Raw genomic sequence first — 17,888 nt, forward strand, 5'->3', positions numbered from 1 at the left:
GACCACTCTCAAATTTTCTCCCTTCAGGCATTCACTACATCCTACCTCACTGCAATATAACCTTAACCACTATGTTCAGCTCTACACTCTACCGAACCTATCAGCCAGCCTACCTCTGTCAGACACAGCAAGCCAAAATGCGGCCAATCACCACTATCCCTATCCTCTAACGCCATACTCCCACAACAGTAATTCCCATCAGACAAGCCCGTCAACGCTCATTAATAACACTTACGCCTATCCTTATTGCACCGATCACGCAACTTCTAGGTATCACTCTTTTTACCCTAACTCTTTTCAATGCGCAATCCCTTAACAAAAAATCTCTGATACTCAATGATTACCTTGTTGACACCAAACCAGACATATGCGCTATAACTGAAACATGGCTTAAACCCACCGACACCGCAATAATAAATCAATTACCAATACAGTCCTACAACATTTTCTCCCTCCCCAGACTGAATAAAAGAGGCGGCGGCATCTTATTAGCAACAAAAAAAGACCTTGGATTCTCTCAACGCTCAGTCACATCTGACCCTAAACTAGAAATCGGCTTCTTCACATCAGACCATCTTCAAATTCTTTTAGTCTACGCCCCTCCGGGCCTCTTGGAAACAGACGCTTCTCCTATCATTGAACTAATCACAATCACCATCAACTTGGACGCCTCAGCAATAATTATGGGAGATTTCAATCTACACGTAGATGACCCCACTCTCTCTCCCAGTTGTGAAGCTCTCCTCACGGCCTTATCAGCCTTGGGATTCAATCAGATAGTCAACAAACCCACGCATAAAGCAGGCCACACGCTAGATCTAATCCTCGTCAACTCAGGCATCAACCATTCTTCGTGTCTGAATTGCAAGAAGGTCCCATGGTCAGACCACACACTAATTTCTACCAAGTTTACAATAAATGAAATCACCCCGGTCCACAGACCACAACCCTCCTTCCAATATAGAAGAACATGCCCGTCGGAAGACCTCAGCAATCAACTCACCTCACAACTCTCCAATATAGATCTCACCAACCCTAATACAGCTCTCCGATCCTGGAACAAAATTACTGAATCCATAGCCAACAATTTATGCCCCCTTGTTACAAAAAAACCCAACACCAACACGCTCAAAAGACACCCCTGGTTTACCAGCGAACTCAGAAAACTAAAACAAAGCTTAAGACAGAAGGCGAGTAAATGGCGTAAAGCCCCATCCACCAGCACACTCTCTGCCTACAAAATGGCACTCCACTAGTACAAGACATCAACCGCGAAATCCAAGAGACTTCTACGCGCACAAGATTCACGACCTCGCCTTCGAAGCCAAAGCGCTCTTTGCTTTTGTCTCCAATATAACCCAAATCAACACACCAAGTATCTCTATCAATCAAGCACAATCAAAAGCCTAAGAACTGACACAGTTCTTCCACAACAAGATCATCAATCTCTTATCCCAGCTGCCCAACTCCACCCCTCAGTACTTGAGTTCACTCAAACTAACAAACAACAAAACCATATTTATGGATGCTTTCGAACTAATCTCAGCCAAAGAGATCCAGTCACTCTTACAGAAAATGAAGCCCTCCTCCCACCCTGTAGACTACATCCCTACCAAACTTCTCCTGAAAATCCCAGACTCCATCTCTCAAACGCTGGCAGATATCATAAACTGCTCTTTATCTCAAGGCTTTTACCCAGACGATCTCAAACTGGCTTCCCTCAAACCACTTCTAAAGAAGCCAAACTCAGACCCCAACGACCCGAATAACTACCGACCGATTGCCAACCTACCACTTATAGCTAAGATCATGGAAAAACTAGTTAACATGCAAATCTCAGACTACATCGAAGACAACAACCTCCTCTTCCCTTCCCAATATGGGTTTCGCAAAAATTCCAGCACAGAATCTCTCCTCGTATCGCTGACAGACCACCTTATTCTGGGCCTAGACAAAGGACAATCTTTCCTTCTGATTCTATTAGACCTTTCGGCAACTTTCGATACCGTAAATCATGCCATTCTCATAAACCAACTCGCAACCATTGGAATAACAGGCATGGCTCTAGCCTGGTTCAAAACTTTCCTCAACAATAGAGGCTACAAAGTGAAAATTCACAACAAAGAATCTTCCCGACATGACGCTCTTGTAGGAGTCCCACAGGGTTCCTCCATATCACCAACCCTGTTCAATATTTACCTTCTTCCACTGTGCCAGCTTCTTACTGACTTAAAACTTAAACATTTTGTCTATGCGGACGATGTCCAAATAGTGATCTCTCTTAAAGAAACACTGGGCAAAACTCTCGAATATTGGGAATCCTGCCTCGCAAAAATTAATGACCTGCTCGCCAGCCTAAACCTTATCCTTAACACCACCAAAACGGAACTCATGCTAATCTCTCCAGAAATCAACCACAACGCCAACACCCCCCCAAGCAACTCACTCTCCTTCCAAGTCAGAGACCTAGGAGCTTTAATTGCTAACAAGATGAACATGAAAGAATTTGTCAACCGTACTACCAAGGACTGCTTCCACAAACTCCAAGTGCTGAAAAGGATAAAACCGCTTTTCCATTTCCATGACTTTAGAACAATTCTTCAAGCAATTATCTTTGCAAAATTAGATTACTGTAATGCTATCCTATTAGGTCTCCCTTCGTCGTACACGAAACCGCTACAGATGGTCCAAAATGCGGCAGCAAGAATCCTTACCAACACCAGAAGAAGAGACCACATCTCCCCCATACTAAAAAATCTTCACTGGCTCCCCATACATTACAGAATCATCTATAAGTCCATCACCATCATATACAAAACCATCCACCACCTTACCTCACTCGATCTTCAACACCCTCTCAGCCAACATAACTCTAAAAGACCGACCAGAGAAGCATACAGAGGATCCCTCCAGGTACCCAATACGAAATTCACACGACACATAACCCTGAGAGAACGGGCCTTTTCGACAGCTGGACCATCTCTCTGGAACTCCATCCCCACGAATCTTCGCTATGAACCTTGCCTCCCGACATTCCGAAAAAGACTTAAAACCTGGCTATTTAAACTAGCCTTCCCAGAACACTCCGAAATCTCACCTCATCTACTCAAAGAATGTATCCACTCCGGCTCTGTAAATAATTAATTATGATGTTAACTTACTTTTGTCTTTCTCTCTCTTCTCCTAGTTCCATTACCCTTGTTCAATGTAACTTCATTTGCTATGCACTAGTTTCAGTTTTATTGTTATTTATCCTGCACTCCTTGTTCAAATGTAAACCGGCATGATGTGATCCTATCATGAATGCCGGTATATAAAAAACCTAAATAAATAAATAAATTTACTATTTAGAAGGAGACCAAGAGAAATCTTGGACATAGTTCATGAGACCTGGGAAGTTGAAGTGAACCCCGGGTAGAACCTAGTGGACTACGTACTCCAAATACAAGATTGCCTAAAAAGGCTAGAGAGGCAGCCCTCCAATGTCTGGAAAAGTTTCAGAGTTCCCAAGCTAAAGCTTACAATTGTCCCACAGTCCAATTAAAGTTCCAGCAAGGGGATCATTTCCTTGTCCTCCTTCCTTCATCAGAAAGCAAGCTGTTAGTCCATTGGAAAGGACCTTATCAAATGTTGGAGAAAACAGGGCCCGTGAATTACTAAATAGTTCAGCCAGACAAATGGAAAAAAAATCTACCACATAAACTTCCTGAAGAAATGGGTAGCACAGGAATGAGGCATGGCTCAGGAAGGAGAGTTTGGCCCAGAGATTGGACCTGAAGTGGACCGAGCCCAAGTTCCTTTCAAAAAGCAGCTAACCAGTGCACAGACAACTGACTTGAAGCATCTAGTAGAGAAAAACAAGGACTTCTTCTCAAACCTGCCTGATCATACGCACCCGGTGTAACATGACATATTACATCTCCTGGAGCTGTGATACGCCAGCGACCCTACTGGATTCCTGAAGCCAGGCGCTGCGTCACTGAGACTAAAGTAAGGAGAGAGAACGTTCACATGGAAACCCCCCTTCTCCTTCCTCCTCGTTAATCCACACCAATCAGTCAATGTCAGATGTGTGTGTGCTGGGTACGTTATTGAAAATGTATACATAGGGGGCTGTTTTCACCCCATCCGTAGTAGAACAAAGACCAGGCATGCTTGCTACCTGTGGGCTTTGCACCAGTTCTGAAAGTGAAAGCACACACACACACACACACACACACACACACTTCCCCTGCTGGACTTTGCTGCGGGGACAATGTCCACACTTGTACCTGATTTTTCTGTGGGTAGAATTTTGCTGGAAATGCAGGCACATAGATCTGAAAACGCCACCCATGCATGTACTTTTCTCTTTATTCTCCCCCTCCCTCCAGCGAGCGCCTCCTCTAAATGCAATGTAACCCTGCCTAGGGTCACTTAGAAGGTTTTCTAGAAGGTTCATGCTCTGCAAAGCTCAGTGAGAGGTCAGAAAGCTTTGTCCTTGCAGAGTATCCTTTTACTTTGTTCCTGATACTTGAAGATTTTATTTGGATTTTGAACAATAAACTATTTCCTCTTTTTGGACCAACATTTGGTGTGGACATTGAGTTCTTTCTGCCAGGCTCAACTTGGGTTTCTGGTCCCCACCTGGCTATCCCTGGAAGACTCTGATTTAAATCCACAGCAGCAGCAGATTCCTTTAACATCTGTGCAGTTTCTGAAGGTGACCCCGAGAAAAGGGGGGGTTAAAGCAGATAGAAGTCAGGGGTGGATTTAGGCAGAGGCAGCATAGGTACTCTCAGCTGCATCCTGGAGCGAGGACAAATTACAGAGAGGAAAAAGGTTTTTTACCTTCCATTGCCTGCAACACTTTCAAAATGATAGAAGTGGAATTCAGCAAAATTGCTTACCTTGTAATAGGTGTTATCCCAGGACAGCAGGATGTAGTCCTCACATATGGGTAACATCATTGATGAAGCCCTATTGTGGAAAACTTTCTGTCAAAGTTTCTAGAAACGTTTGACTGGCCCTGTGAGGCCACTGAGCATGCCCAGCATGCCATGATATTCTCTGCCACAGGGGTCTCTCTTCAGTCTCGTATGTGGCAATAAGCTTTAGCAAAAATAAAATAATAAACGTGTCGGACCCAACTCCGCGGGGTGGTGGGTGGGTTTCGTGATGACTACATCCTGCTGTCCTGGGATAACACCTATTACAAGGTAAGCAATTTTGCTTTATCCCAGGACAAGCAGGATGCTAGTCCTCACATGTGGGTGATTAGCAAGCTAGAGGCTGAGTCATTTTGTAGTGAAGCAACAGAATGTATTGTTGATGAAAATGAGGCAGCCGAAAATCACAGTAATTTGGATGTAGAAGGAGTTGGGATTAAACTGGAAACAATTTCTTTAAGACAGATTGTCCATAAGCTGAATCTTGTCGTCCCTGCTTGTCCAAACAGTAATGAGCTGCAAAGGTTTGAAGCGAACTCCATGTTGCTGCTTTACATATGTCAAGGATTGGCACTGAACGATAGTGTGCTACTGAGGTTGACATTGCTCTTACTGAATGTGCCTTTATTCGTCCTTGGAGTGGAAGGCCTGCTTTTTCATAGCAAAATTGCATGCAATCTGCTAGCCAGTTGGATAGAGTATGTTTACCCACTGCTTTACCCGATTTATTTGGATCATAAGATACAAAGAGTTGAGTGGATTTCCTATGGACTGCAGAGCAGTTTAAGTAAAATGCTAGCGCACGCTTACAGTCCAAGGTATGTAAGGCCCGTTCTCCTTGGTGAGAATGAGGCCTTGGAAAGAATGTGGGTAAAACTATGGATTGATTTAAGTGGAATTCCATAACTACTTTGGGAAGGAATTTTGGATGTGTACGGAGAACCACTCTGTCATGTAGAAATTTTGTATAAGGTGAGTACGTGACAAGTGCTTGTAACTCACTAACCCTTCTAGCCGATGTAATGGCTATGAGGAAGATAGTCTTCCATGTGAGAAATTTAACATCACAGGAATTCATGGGTTCGAAAGGAGAATGCATGAGTCTTGTTAAAACCAAATTTAGGTCCCATTCTGTGACAGGGGGTCGAATTGGTGGTTTAAGGTGAATTAAACCTCACATAAACCTACTCACTAGAGGTTGTATGGATATTGGTGCATCTCCCATTTTGTTATGGTAAACTGAGATTGCACTTAAATGTAACCTTACAGATGATGTCTGAAGACCAGAATCTGAAAGATGGCATAAATAGTCTAGTAGAGAAGTTGTGGGGCAGGAGAAAGGATCAATACTCTTTTGCCTGCACCACAAAGTGAATGTTTTCCATTTCGAAGAATAATTCTTTCGTGTTGAAGGTTTACGTGAAGCTATAAGCACTTGAGAGACATTGGTTGAAAGATTGAGTGGTTGTAAGATCAAGCTTTCAACATCCACGCTGTCAGGGATAGGGATTGAAGGTTGGGATGGCGCAACCGACCCTGATCTTGAGTTATGAGAGTGGGAGCTACACCCAGGCGAATTGGATCTCTGATCCAGAGGTCTAGAATTGTGGGAAACCATACTTGTCGAGGCCAATATGAGGCTATGAGTATCATGGACCCCTTGTCCTGTTGTAGCTTCACCAGAGTTTTGGTTATGAGCGGTATTGGAGGATACGCGTATAGAAGGCCTGAGTTCCAAGGGCGAGCAAAGGTGTCCTTGGCTGACCGGTTTTCCTGTTTGTGTAGAGAACAGAATTTGTCCACTTTGTGATTCAGGTGTGACACAAAGAGGTCTATTGTTGGTTGTCCCCAACATTGAAATATCCTGGTCGCTACTAAGGGATCCAGGGATCATTCGTGTGGTTGCAACTGACGACTGAGTCGATCCGCCAGTACATTGTGAATGCCTGCCAGATAAGTGGCCCGGAGAAACATTGAGTGTGTTAGGGCCCAGTCCCAAATCTGTGCAGCTTCTTGACAAAGGAGATACGAGCCCGTACCTCCCTGTTTGTTGATGTACTACATGGCTACAGTGTTGTCCGTTTGGATCAGAACAGTCTTTTGTGAAAGGCAGTCCTTGAACGCATGCAGCATATAACGTATAGCTTGAAGCTCTAGGAAATTGATTTGAAATGTTGTTCAAGTTTTGTCTAAGTACCGTGGGTTTGGAGATTGTTTATGTGAGCTCCCCAACCCAAGGTGGATGCATCTGTAGTTAACGTTATCTGTGGGACTGGTTGTTGGAAGGGTAGGCCCTTGCGCAAATTGACCTTGTTCGCCCACCAAAGTAGAGAGGAACGTAGCTGGTGGGTTACTTGAATTGGAGAGGACAGTGGCTGAATAGCTTGGATCCATTGTGATCTTAATGTCCATTGCATTACTCTCATGGCTAACCTTGCCATAGGAGTGACATGAACTGTGGATGCCATGTGGCCTAATAATGTTAGAAACTGATGAGCTGTTGCTCGTTTCTGTGAGTGAATCGAGTTTGCCAACAGGGAACGTGTCTCTGCCCGATCCTCGGGTAGGAAAGCTCTTGATAGGATGGTGTTCAATTCTGCTCCTATGAATTGAAGCAGGTGAGACGGAGTGAGATGGGACTTTTGATAATTGATGAGAAAGCCCATGGAGTGAAGTAGAGCAATTGTTCGACTGAGAGAAGCCAGAGCTCCTTGTTTAGATTGACTTCTGTTGAGCCAGTCATCTAAATAGGGAAAAACATGGACACTTTGCTTGTGCAAGTGTGCTGCTATTACTGCCAGACATTTGGTGAATACTCTGGGAGCAGAGGCAAATCCGAATTGCAATACTCTGTATTGAAATGTTGATGACCCACCATGAAGCGCAGATACTTGCGATGAGGAGGGAATATTGGAATGTGAGCGTAAGCATCTTGAAGATCCAGAGAACAAAGCCAATCTCCTGTTTGAAGAAGTGGAAGCATGGTGCCTAGAGAAACCATCCTAAACTTTTCTTTCTTCAGAAATTTGTTGAGATTTCTGAGGTCTAGGATGGAACGCAGGCCTCTGGTTTTCTTTGGAATGAGGAAATAGCAGGAATAGAATCCTCTGCTCTGCTGAGTCCGGGGCACCGGCTCTACAACCCTGGCTCTCAGAAGAGTGGATAATTCTACTTGAAATTGGATTATGTGATTTTCGCTTAAAGGAAGAGGTCTCGGAGGAGAATCTCTTGGAACTGAGAAGAAATTCAGTTGGTAACCTCGAGATATTATTGCAAGTTCCCATTGGTCTGTTTTTATTTGTAACCAATGGTTGTAGAAGGAGGATACTCGGCCTCCTACTGGAAGATCTGGATGCAGATTGGAGATGTGGCTTTGGTCTCTGGGAAAGGCCTCAAAAGCCAGCAGCCAGTCCAGTCTGTGGCGGAGGTTGAGGCCTAGCCGCCCTAGGTTGTCTGGGCTGAGCTCTTTGCTGTGGCCTAGTAGATCTGCCACTTGATGCTGGAGGGTAGTTATGCCTCTGTCGATAGAATGGCCTTCTAGGTTCTTTTCTTTGAGGCTGACGAGATGACTGTGTAGGTGGATCCTGCGGAATCGATGAAAGTTGTCGCAGGGTTTGTGTGTGCTCTATTAATTGAGCAACCGCATCCTGCACCTTGGACCCAAAAAGGTTATCACCAAGACATGGGAGATCTACTAATTTTTCCTGGACTTCAGGCCTAAGGTCTGAGGCTTTAAGCCATGCCCAACGTCTTCCACTTATTCCAGATGCCGCCACTCTGGATGCTGTTTCAAATCCATCATAGGCAGCACGAACTTCGTGCTTGCCAGCCTCAAGTCCTTTGTGAATAATTGCTTGGGCTGCTTCTTGATGTTGCTGTGGTAATGATGGTATAAATTCTTGCATCTGTTTCCACAGATTTCTTTGATATTGAGTCAAGTATAACTGGGAAGATGATATTTTAGTATTTAATATGGCTCCTTGATAGAACTTTCTTCCGAGGGAATCCAAGAATCTGTGATCCTTTCCTGGGGGAGTGGAGGAATGTGGTCTTATTCTCTTGGACTTCTTTTGCGCGGATTCCACCACCACTGATTGGTGTGGAAGCTGTGTCTTTTGGTATCCAGGAACAGACTGTACCAAATAAGTTGTGTCCATTCTTTTATTTGCAGCAGGTACAGAGCATGGATGCTCCCAAAGCCAATGTTGTAAGTCTAGGAGGACGTCATGGACAGGTATGGCTACTACCTGCTTTGGGGGATCCACAAATTGGAGAACCTCCAACGTTTGTTGCCTTGAATCTTCCTCCATCACCAAGATGAAAGGTATGGTGTCCGCCATATCCTGGATGAAATTTGTGAAGGATAAATCCTCTGGTGGAGATTTCTTCCTTGGGTTCGGAGGTGAAGGATCTGACATAAAATCTTCAGAGGAAGTGTCTGTGTGCCCATCGTCCCAAGTATCGTATGGATCTTCTTGTTGAGGAGATATTGGAGAAGATCTAGCAGGACGATGAAGCCCTGAAGGACCTGGTTGTGGGTCATCGAGGGGTATCCCTTCAGGCTGTTCTTTTCGGGGCTTGGGAGGAAGAGCACCGACTACTTCATCAAATCTTTTCATTAGGAGATGATATAGTGCCAGTTCTGGATGCCCTGGGTCCCCAGGTGTCATTGGCATCGGTGGTATCAGGTCCAGCATTGGAGATGGCGTCAGTGTCATCGATGTCGTGCTGGTATCACCTTAGGCTGTGGTGCTGGCATCGTGGTAGGCACCAGCATCGATGGAATCGTTGGCATCGGTATAGGTACCAGCATCAACGGAGTAGTTGGAATTGGTGTAGTCACCGGCTTCGGTGGAATCACCAGCATCGGTAGTAGTACTGGCATTGGTTCAGGAACCGGCATCGGCAAAGGCGCCGGAATGGACATCTGCTCCTTATAGGCCTGGAGCACCGCTTGCCGGATAAAATCCAACAATTCCTGCAGAACAGCTGGTGCATGCAGAGCAGCTGAACGCAGTGGCAGTGGAGGCATCGATGCTCCTTCCACAGAGCCCTGTGGAGGTTTGACCACTGGTGTTTCTTCGCGAAGTGAGGGCCCCAGCGTCGAGGATAGCTGTGTTTCCTGAAGTTTTGGCCGCTTAGCGGTTGGTTCCCCCGGGGAGAGAAGAGTCGCCGGTGTCGATGTATGTCTATTTCGGTGACTGTGTTTCGTTCGGTGTTTGGCTACTGACCTCGTCGATGCTATTGATGTCATTAGCCATGGATGGTCTCCCGACCCCTCCGGATGACATTTTTTCAATATTATTCTTTTTGAGACTCCAGTCAGAGACGATTTTGTTGATGTCGAGGGGGAAGGCAAAAGCTGTAGATGGAATAAATGCTCCATCTTCTCTTGGCAAAGTTTTCTTCCCTTGGGAGTCATTTCTGCACATTTAGGGCAGGTTGTGACATCATGTTTGTCCCCCAAACAAAGGACACACTCGAAGTGTGGGTCTGTAATAGACATTGTCCGATTACAGACAGGACATTTTTTAAATCCGGTAGCCATTTTCAATCGACAGCCGTCGATGAAATGAGGGAAAATTTATGAGAGAAAACATTTTTACTCAGGAGTAAAATGAGACTACGATTACTCACCAGCCAGTGGAAATCTGAGAGATCCCTTGTGGCAGAAAATGAATGAGAAAAATAAGTGACTTTTAGTCAGCAATACACTGTGAGAAAACTCACAAGGCTCCTGCTCCGCGATGCTGTAGGCATCGCGGAAAAACGAAGACTGAAGAGAGACCGCTGTGACGGAGAATATCATGGCATGCTGGACATGCTCAGTGGCCTCACAGGGCCAGTCAAACGTTTCTAGAAACTTTGACAGAAAGTTTTCCGCAATAGGGCTCCATCAATGATGTCACCCATATGTGAGGACTACATCCTGCTGTCCTGGGATAATGCCTCCACATCTGTAACTGCTCACAGGACCGCGTGTATTATTGAGACTTTCTCTTGTTGTAGCAGAAGAACCAAAGATTAAAGTGTAAATCTACTGAAATCATATTTTAAGGAACAAATTATACGAGGCGCTTTTCAAACTATGAGGTCGATAATGAAAAACCTTCCCTGCCCCATCCCCCTCCCTCCCAATTCTATGACCTGCTTCCTCCACACACTCAGTCCCCACTGGCACCCCCTGAATGGGGAAAACCTACCCTAAGGGGCCCCCAGCTGAACCAGCAGGAGACGCACGCTCGGCATTTCTGGCAGCTCTGACAACAATGCTAGTGGAGTCCCCTATTAGCCTTGTTGTCAAAGCAACAAACAACGCCCAGGCAGCAGGAAGGAAGCGTGCGCCTCCTGCTGGCTCAGCTGGGTGCCGCTTGGATGAAGTCAGCAGTATTTCAGAGGGGTGCTGATGAAGATTTGGAGAGGGGGCAATGGTGGAAGGGTGGGCAGACCATAGAAATGCAGTGGTGGCAGGAAGAAATATTGACTTTAGCAGTTTAAAAGAAAATTCTTCTGAGGTGCCCAAAGGGAGGGGAAGCAGAGAGGTCTGTGCCTCAGGGTATTGGGAGGGAGAGTAGGAGGGCAGGCTAATAAAAAATGGTTATGCAGTGCTGGGAGGGAGGTAAGCAAGGGAGAATCACAGCTCTCAGGTCAGCAGGTTACTAAAATGATAATGGAGCGAATGGTGCTTAGGAGATTGCAGCTTGAGATGGGTTTTTTTTATTGCTTTGTGGCTTGTGGGAGGGTTCCTGAGCTCTGGCTGGCCAGATTTAGGCTCCTGCAGTGCTGTGATTTAGTCCTATAAATTAGCCACTGCAAATCAGTGTTAGCCACCTCACTTTTTCAATCCATCGTAACCTTGTCCCATGGACTGCCCAGAATATCAGTGGTTAAATTTACCTGCCTTAGGGGCCTAATTTATCCAAATAGCTCAAACAGTTTTCAAGGGCTGTGCTGTGTAGATATTGAACTTGCTGTGTTTTGGGATAGTCTTGGGGTAGGTTTTATGTGCAGATTTTGCTCCAAGTTTAAAAGTGAAAGCATGCCTGTCCTTTACCTATGAAACTTGCTCTGGCACCTGCTTTTCTCTGCAGATAATTTTTCAATGAAAAATGTCATCTATTCACTTTATATTCTTCCAAAGATCTACACCAGGGTGTTCATCTCCATTCCTCAAGAGCCACAAACAGGATATCCACAATGAACATGCATAAGGAGGTCAATATTAAAACGTCATTTGGACGGATAACTGAAAAGTTATCCAACTAAATGGCTACTCGGCCATATTGAAAGCCGTATGCAGGTTAATTCTAGCCGAATAAGCCAGTGGTGGGTGGGAGGCGTTTCCGGGAGGAGCAGAGTTAGCTGCTTACGTTCTGTGCCTAACTCTGGTAAGCAGAGTTCGCCAGTTATACATAACTTTAAGATAGCTGAGAATATTCAGTGGTGCAACCGCGTCACTGAATATACTCTGCCAGTTAGCCTGGCTAACTACCACAGCCACACAGCGGCTGAATATGGACCCCGAGACAGATGAGCATGTGTAACTCACCTTTAGTAAAAGGTAATGAAAACATATCAGATGCGTTACTTGTGACCTTACAGGGTTGCAAACTGAGGGGACGATGCAATACAGAGCACCTCAGCCAAGCGTACTGTATAACCCGCAGTTGGACTCGGCTTGTATAGGCACTAATTAATCTCCTTATGCAATAAGGGCATTAGCACCTCTACAAGGCACATCCAACTAGGCATTCGCTACCAATGCAAAAAAAAAAAAGTGTCTAGGTTGCACATGCTGAGGTAGATCTTCAAACGATACGCGAGCGCGAACAAAAGAACGCTGGATTTTATAAGATACGCGCGAAGCATCTTATAAAATCCGGGGTCGGCGCGCGCAAGGCTGCGCAAAATCGGCAGCCTGTGCGCGCTGAGCCGTGCAGCCTGCCTCCGTTCCCTCCGAGGCCGCTCCGATTTCGGAGCGGCCTCGGAGGGAACTTTCCTTCGCCCTGCCCCCACCTTCCCCTCCCTTCTCCTACCTAACCCACCCCCCCAGCCCTATCTAAACCCCCCCCCCCCCTTAACTTTGCGTGCGCCAGCCAACTGCCCCGCTCCATGTTCTGGTCCCGGGGGCTGGTCCGGAGGCCAGGACCATGCCCCCGGGCCGGCGCCACACCCCCGGTCCCGCCCCTGAAACGCCTCGCCCCCGAAACGCCACGCCACGTCACCCCACCATGCCCCCACCACGCCCCCGCCACGCCCCTTTCCAGAAGCCCCAGGACTTACATGCGTCCCGGGGCTCTGCATGTGCCGGCGCACGCAGGGCATTTAAAATCTGCCCCTTAGTGATCAGAAATTAACGACTGCCTGGAGCAGGTGGTAATTGCTGAGCGCTCCTTAAACCAGTACAGAAAAGCAGAAAACAATGCTTTTCTGTACTGCCTCCTACTTAATGTCATTGCGATATTAAGTAAGAGGAAAAAGTAAAGTAATATAACTATAAAAAAAAAAGTTAAAAAAATGCCAGCAGTCAGGTGCAGGAAACAGACGCTCAATTTAGAAGCGTCCGTTTCCTCAACTCCCTAGCTGTGCGGTGTTTAGGGAAACAGACACCAATAAACTCTGAGTCAGTTTTCCTAACCGACGGAGGGCCAACGCACTTGGGCTCTCCTTGCTAATGTGACCCCCTAATTTAAATATCGCCTGGCGCCCCCATTAATGTATTGTGAGGACTTTGGGTTATCTGGTGCCAGTGGGGCAGGAGGATTTCTTCTGCTGTCAGCTACTGGAATGTGGATTTCCTAAAGGGCTTTATCTGCACAAGCAACAGGAACTACTTCTCCAACCATTTCATGCTTTTCAGCAGCAGCAGATGAGGACAAGAGAGTTGGGATTTTTTCTGTTTGATGTGCAAGGACTTAAAGCCTCTATTAAAGGTGCACACACTTTATACATTGCAAATGAACTCAATTGCATGAATTTGTGAACCATTTATATATCTGCTTTTGTGAACAAACAAATCCATTCCATTCTAGTAAAACTGAATGAGTTGTGCATCTTCATGATTGATACGGGGTTAATGAGTGAAACTGAAAATGTGTGCAGTCTTGAACTGATTCTCTATACTGAAATATGTATGTATATATAGAGTGAGAGAGAGAGAGCAGTGCCTTCATTGTATCTCATGCATATTCAGATAGGTATCCAGAAGGCCAGGCCTGTTTGTGGGTCTTAAGGACTGGAGATGGCCATCCCTGCCTTAAACACTCCACCCAGGAACGTCTTCTCACAAGGTGGCCAAAGTACTTAACCTACATTGAGGGAGGACAGTTTCAGCCAGATGATTTACATGAGTAAAATGCTTTTTGCCCACATAACTGGTTTTGAAAATTGCTCTCATAAGAATCAGTGAGGTCCTCTATTTGTGAAGCCAAGATTTGTGTCTTGTATAAAGACCTATGTTTAAGGCCTAATCCTAAATTTGGATTCTCTGCAAACTTTAAGCATCTACAACAGTATTAGTTTTACCTCTGGTGCACGATTGACATCCATTTCTTCATTGTTGACCTTGACAAAGCATCTTCCACCTGCTTCAGTTTTCTTTCATCAGGCAAAATCACAAATGCTGAAGCATCTCCTTTGTAAGGCAAGCGCACTATAGTGCAACCCAGTTCCTCATCATGAGCTATGTCATACATGCCACTTTGGAACATCATAGGAACTTGTACAACTGTGTTCTCATCTACATGGAAATCTCCTATCTTTGTGTCATTAACGTTAAACGGTTTTTCCCATTCGCCTTAAGAAAGAGTAAGAAAAGAAGGGGAGAAAGATAATTCAGTGTTCTAAAAATTTGCAGTGTTGAAAACATATAATTCATCTATAACTGCATACATTTGGGAATTTTGGGTATCAAAAGCTCATTAAAAGTATTCATTTCATTTTGATTGTGGATTGACATCGATAATCAGAGAGCCAGCAGGCAGGTAAGTTATCCAGGTTCAGTTGTGCGTGTAATCTGAATATTCAGCTGGACTTACCAGATAAATCTGCTGCTGAATATATCCGGATTAAGTTATGCACACAACCTTACAGCATTTATTTTGTCTGCTAGACTTATTCGGTAACTGTAGCCAAATTAGCTTTGCACACTGGCAAAACTTTAATCCCCAGCCCTGGAATGCCTCCAGCACCACCTCTTTTTATCGGGATAAATTGTATAAGCACAATGAGCTCTGCACACAAAATTTATCTATTAGAGAGGGGAAAGATTTAAATCTTGGCTCTTGTAAGCCTAACTCCAAAATTTAGCTAGACAAAGCCTTTGAATCCTGGCCCCATTACTTGTTGCCGCCTAGTCTGTGCTATAATTTTAGAAGAAGGCTACCTGTACCCTCTATGTTGATAACACCCACCTTCTGTCAATGAAAAAAATTGCTATATAAACGATAGGCCTGCATCTCCTAGGGACAAACCCATTACCAAGACGGTCACAAATGACCTCATATTCATGTGATCAGACGGGTGTATATGGGCTAGTAGGATGTCCCAAAGTCCACTCCATGGACCATGTGTTACGGCTATGGCTGCTGTGCAACCACCTCACCACCAGGGGTCCCTCTAGTGCTGGCTCTCCTGACAGGCCCAATCCATCTCCCCTGTCCACTCTATGTTCTGGGTTTTCCCTTATTACCCTGCCTGACAGTTTCCTCGGTGCTTCGGCATCGAGCTCTTCTGGGATCCCTGCTCTAGCCTTCCTTCCTTGCTTGCTGTGCGTTTGGTCCCTGGACCTTGCCTTGCGTGGCCTTCGGGCCTTATTCTTTCCTTGCCTTGCCTTGCACGGCCTTCGGGCCTTCTTCCTCGCCTTGTACTGTGTGTGCCTTTGGGCCTGCTACTCTGTGTGTGTGTGGCCTACGGGCCTTCTGTGTGTGTGTGGCCTACGGGCCTTCTGACCTGCCTTGCCCTGCTTACGGTGTGTGGCCTACGGGCCTTCTGTGTGTGTGTGGCCTACGGGCCTTCTGACCTGCCTTGCCCTGCTTACGGTGTGTGGCCTACAGGCCTTCTGACCTGCCTTGCCCTGCTTACGGTGTGTGGCCTACGGGCCTTCTGTGTGTGTGTGGCCTACGGGCCTTCTGACCTGCCTTGCCCTGCTTACGGTGTGTGGCCTACGGGCCTTTTGTGTGTGTGTGGCCTACGGGCCTTCTGACCTGCCTTGCCCTGCTTACGGTGTGTGGCCTACGGGCCTTCTGTGTGTGTGTGGCCTAAGGGCCTTCTGACCTGCCTTGCCCTGCTTATGGTGTGTGGCCTACGGGCCTTCTGTGTGTGTGTGGCCTACGGGCCTTCTGACCTGCCTTGCTCTGCTTACTGTGCCCTGACCCAGCCTGAACCCAGACACTGCTACTTGCCGCCTGCCCTGACCCAGCCTGGACCCAGACACTGCTACTTGCCGCCTGCCCTGACCCAGCCTGGACCTAGACACTGCTACTTGCCGCCTGCCCTGATCCAGCCTGGACCCAGACACTGCTACTTGCCGCCTGCCCTGACCCAGCCTGGACCCAGACACTGTTCTAACCATTCCTGTCTCTCTCCACCTGGAGCCACCCTTCTGGGTGGTGTTCACGACTCCTGACCGGAGCCCAGTCGTAACACCATGACTGCAATCAAAGTTGTAGGGGAGCAGAATACTGATTATTTTTTGTTTTTAAGTAAAAAACCTATACCTAACAAGTATCCTGTTTAATTGAAGGGTGTGCACAGGGGCCATCACTGCTTGCTGTGTGTTTTTCTGAAATTGTGCATAGTACCTAGTAGGATGTACATCTTGCTTTCAAGGTGCATCAAAGCAAGACCGGTAGACAGCAGCATGCTCAGACTCTGGGAAGTGCAGTGATGGAAAGGGCAAGATGGTTGTAACTGTTGCCCTCGGACAATGTGCTGTTATCCTAAGTTATTTTCTGACCTGGCAATGAGGCGATAGCACCAACAGATCCCAGCGTTGCAGGCAGGAATTTATGGACTTGCTCTTGAATTAGCAAGAGTATTAGACATCCTAGGTGAACCTTCTGCCTTGAGCCCCCCCCCCCCCCCCCCCCAAGTTCAGGCCACAGCCCCAACCTCCCAGACCCAAACACACAAGTAAAAATTATGGACTGAATCAAATCATGGTGAACCTAGAAGATGTGGTAGGCCTGATTGACAAACTGAAGAGTAGTAAATCACCCGGACCAGATGGTATACACCCCAGAGTTCTGAAGGAACTAAAAAATGAAATTTCAGACCTATTAGTAAAAATTTGTAACTTATCATTAAAATCATCCATTGTACCTGAAGACTGGAGGATAGCAAATGTAACCCCAATATTTAAAAAGGGCTCCAGGGGTGATCCAGGAAACTACTGACCGGTTAGCCTGACTTCAGTACCAAGAAAAATAGTGGAAAGTGTTCTAAACATCAAAATCACAGAACATATAGAAAGACATGGTTTAATGGAACAAAGTCAGCATGGCTTTACCCAGGGCAAGTCTTGCCTCACAAATCTGCTTCACTTTTTTGAAGGAGTTAATAATAGATATAGTATACTTGGATTTTCAGAACGCATTTGACAAAGTTCCTCATGAGAGGCTTCTAGGAAAAGTAAAAAGTCATGGGATAGGTGGCGATGTCCTTTCATGGATTGCAAACTGGCTAAAAGACAGGAAACAGAGAGTAGGATTAAATGGACAATTTGCTCAGTGGAAGGGAGTGGACAGTGGAGTGCCTCAGGGATCTGTATTGAGACCCTTACTTTTCAATATATTTATAAATGATCTGGAAAGAAATACGACGAGTGAGATAATCAAATTTGCAGATGACACAAAATTGTTCAGAGTAGTTAAATCACAAGCAGATTGTAATAAATTGCAGGAAGACCTTGTGAGACTAGAAAATTGGGCATCCAAATGGCAGATGAAATTTAATGTGGAT

General features: G+C 45.9%; 1 pseudogene; it reads right to left on the reverse strand.

The window, feature by feature from the left end:
- Positions 1-17,888, reverse strand: part of LOC115089682 — a 139,890-nt pseudogene that overhangs the window by 40,613 nt on the left and 81,389 nt on the right.

This window comes from Rhinatrema bivittatum, chromosome 4, assembly GCF_901001135.1.
Source record: "Rhinatrema bivittatum chromosome 4, aRhiBiv1.1, whole genome shotgun sequence".
Taxonomy (NCBI): Eukaryota; Metazoa; Chordata; class Amphibia; order Gymnophiona; family Rhinatrematidae; genus Rhinatrema; species Rhinatrema bivittatum.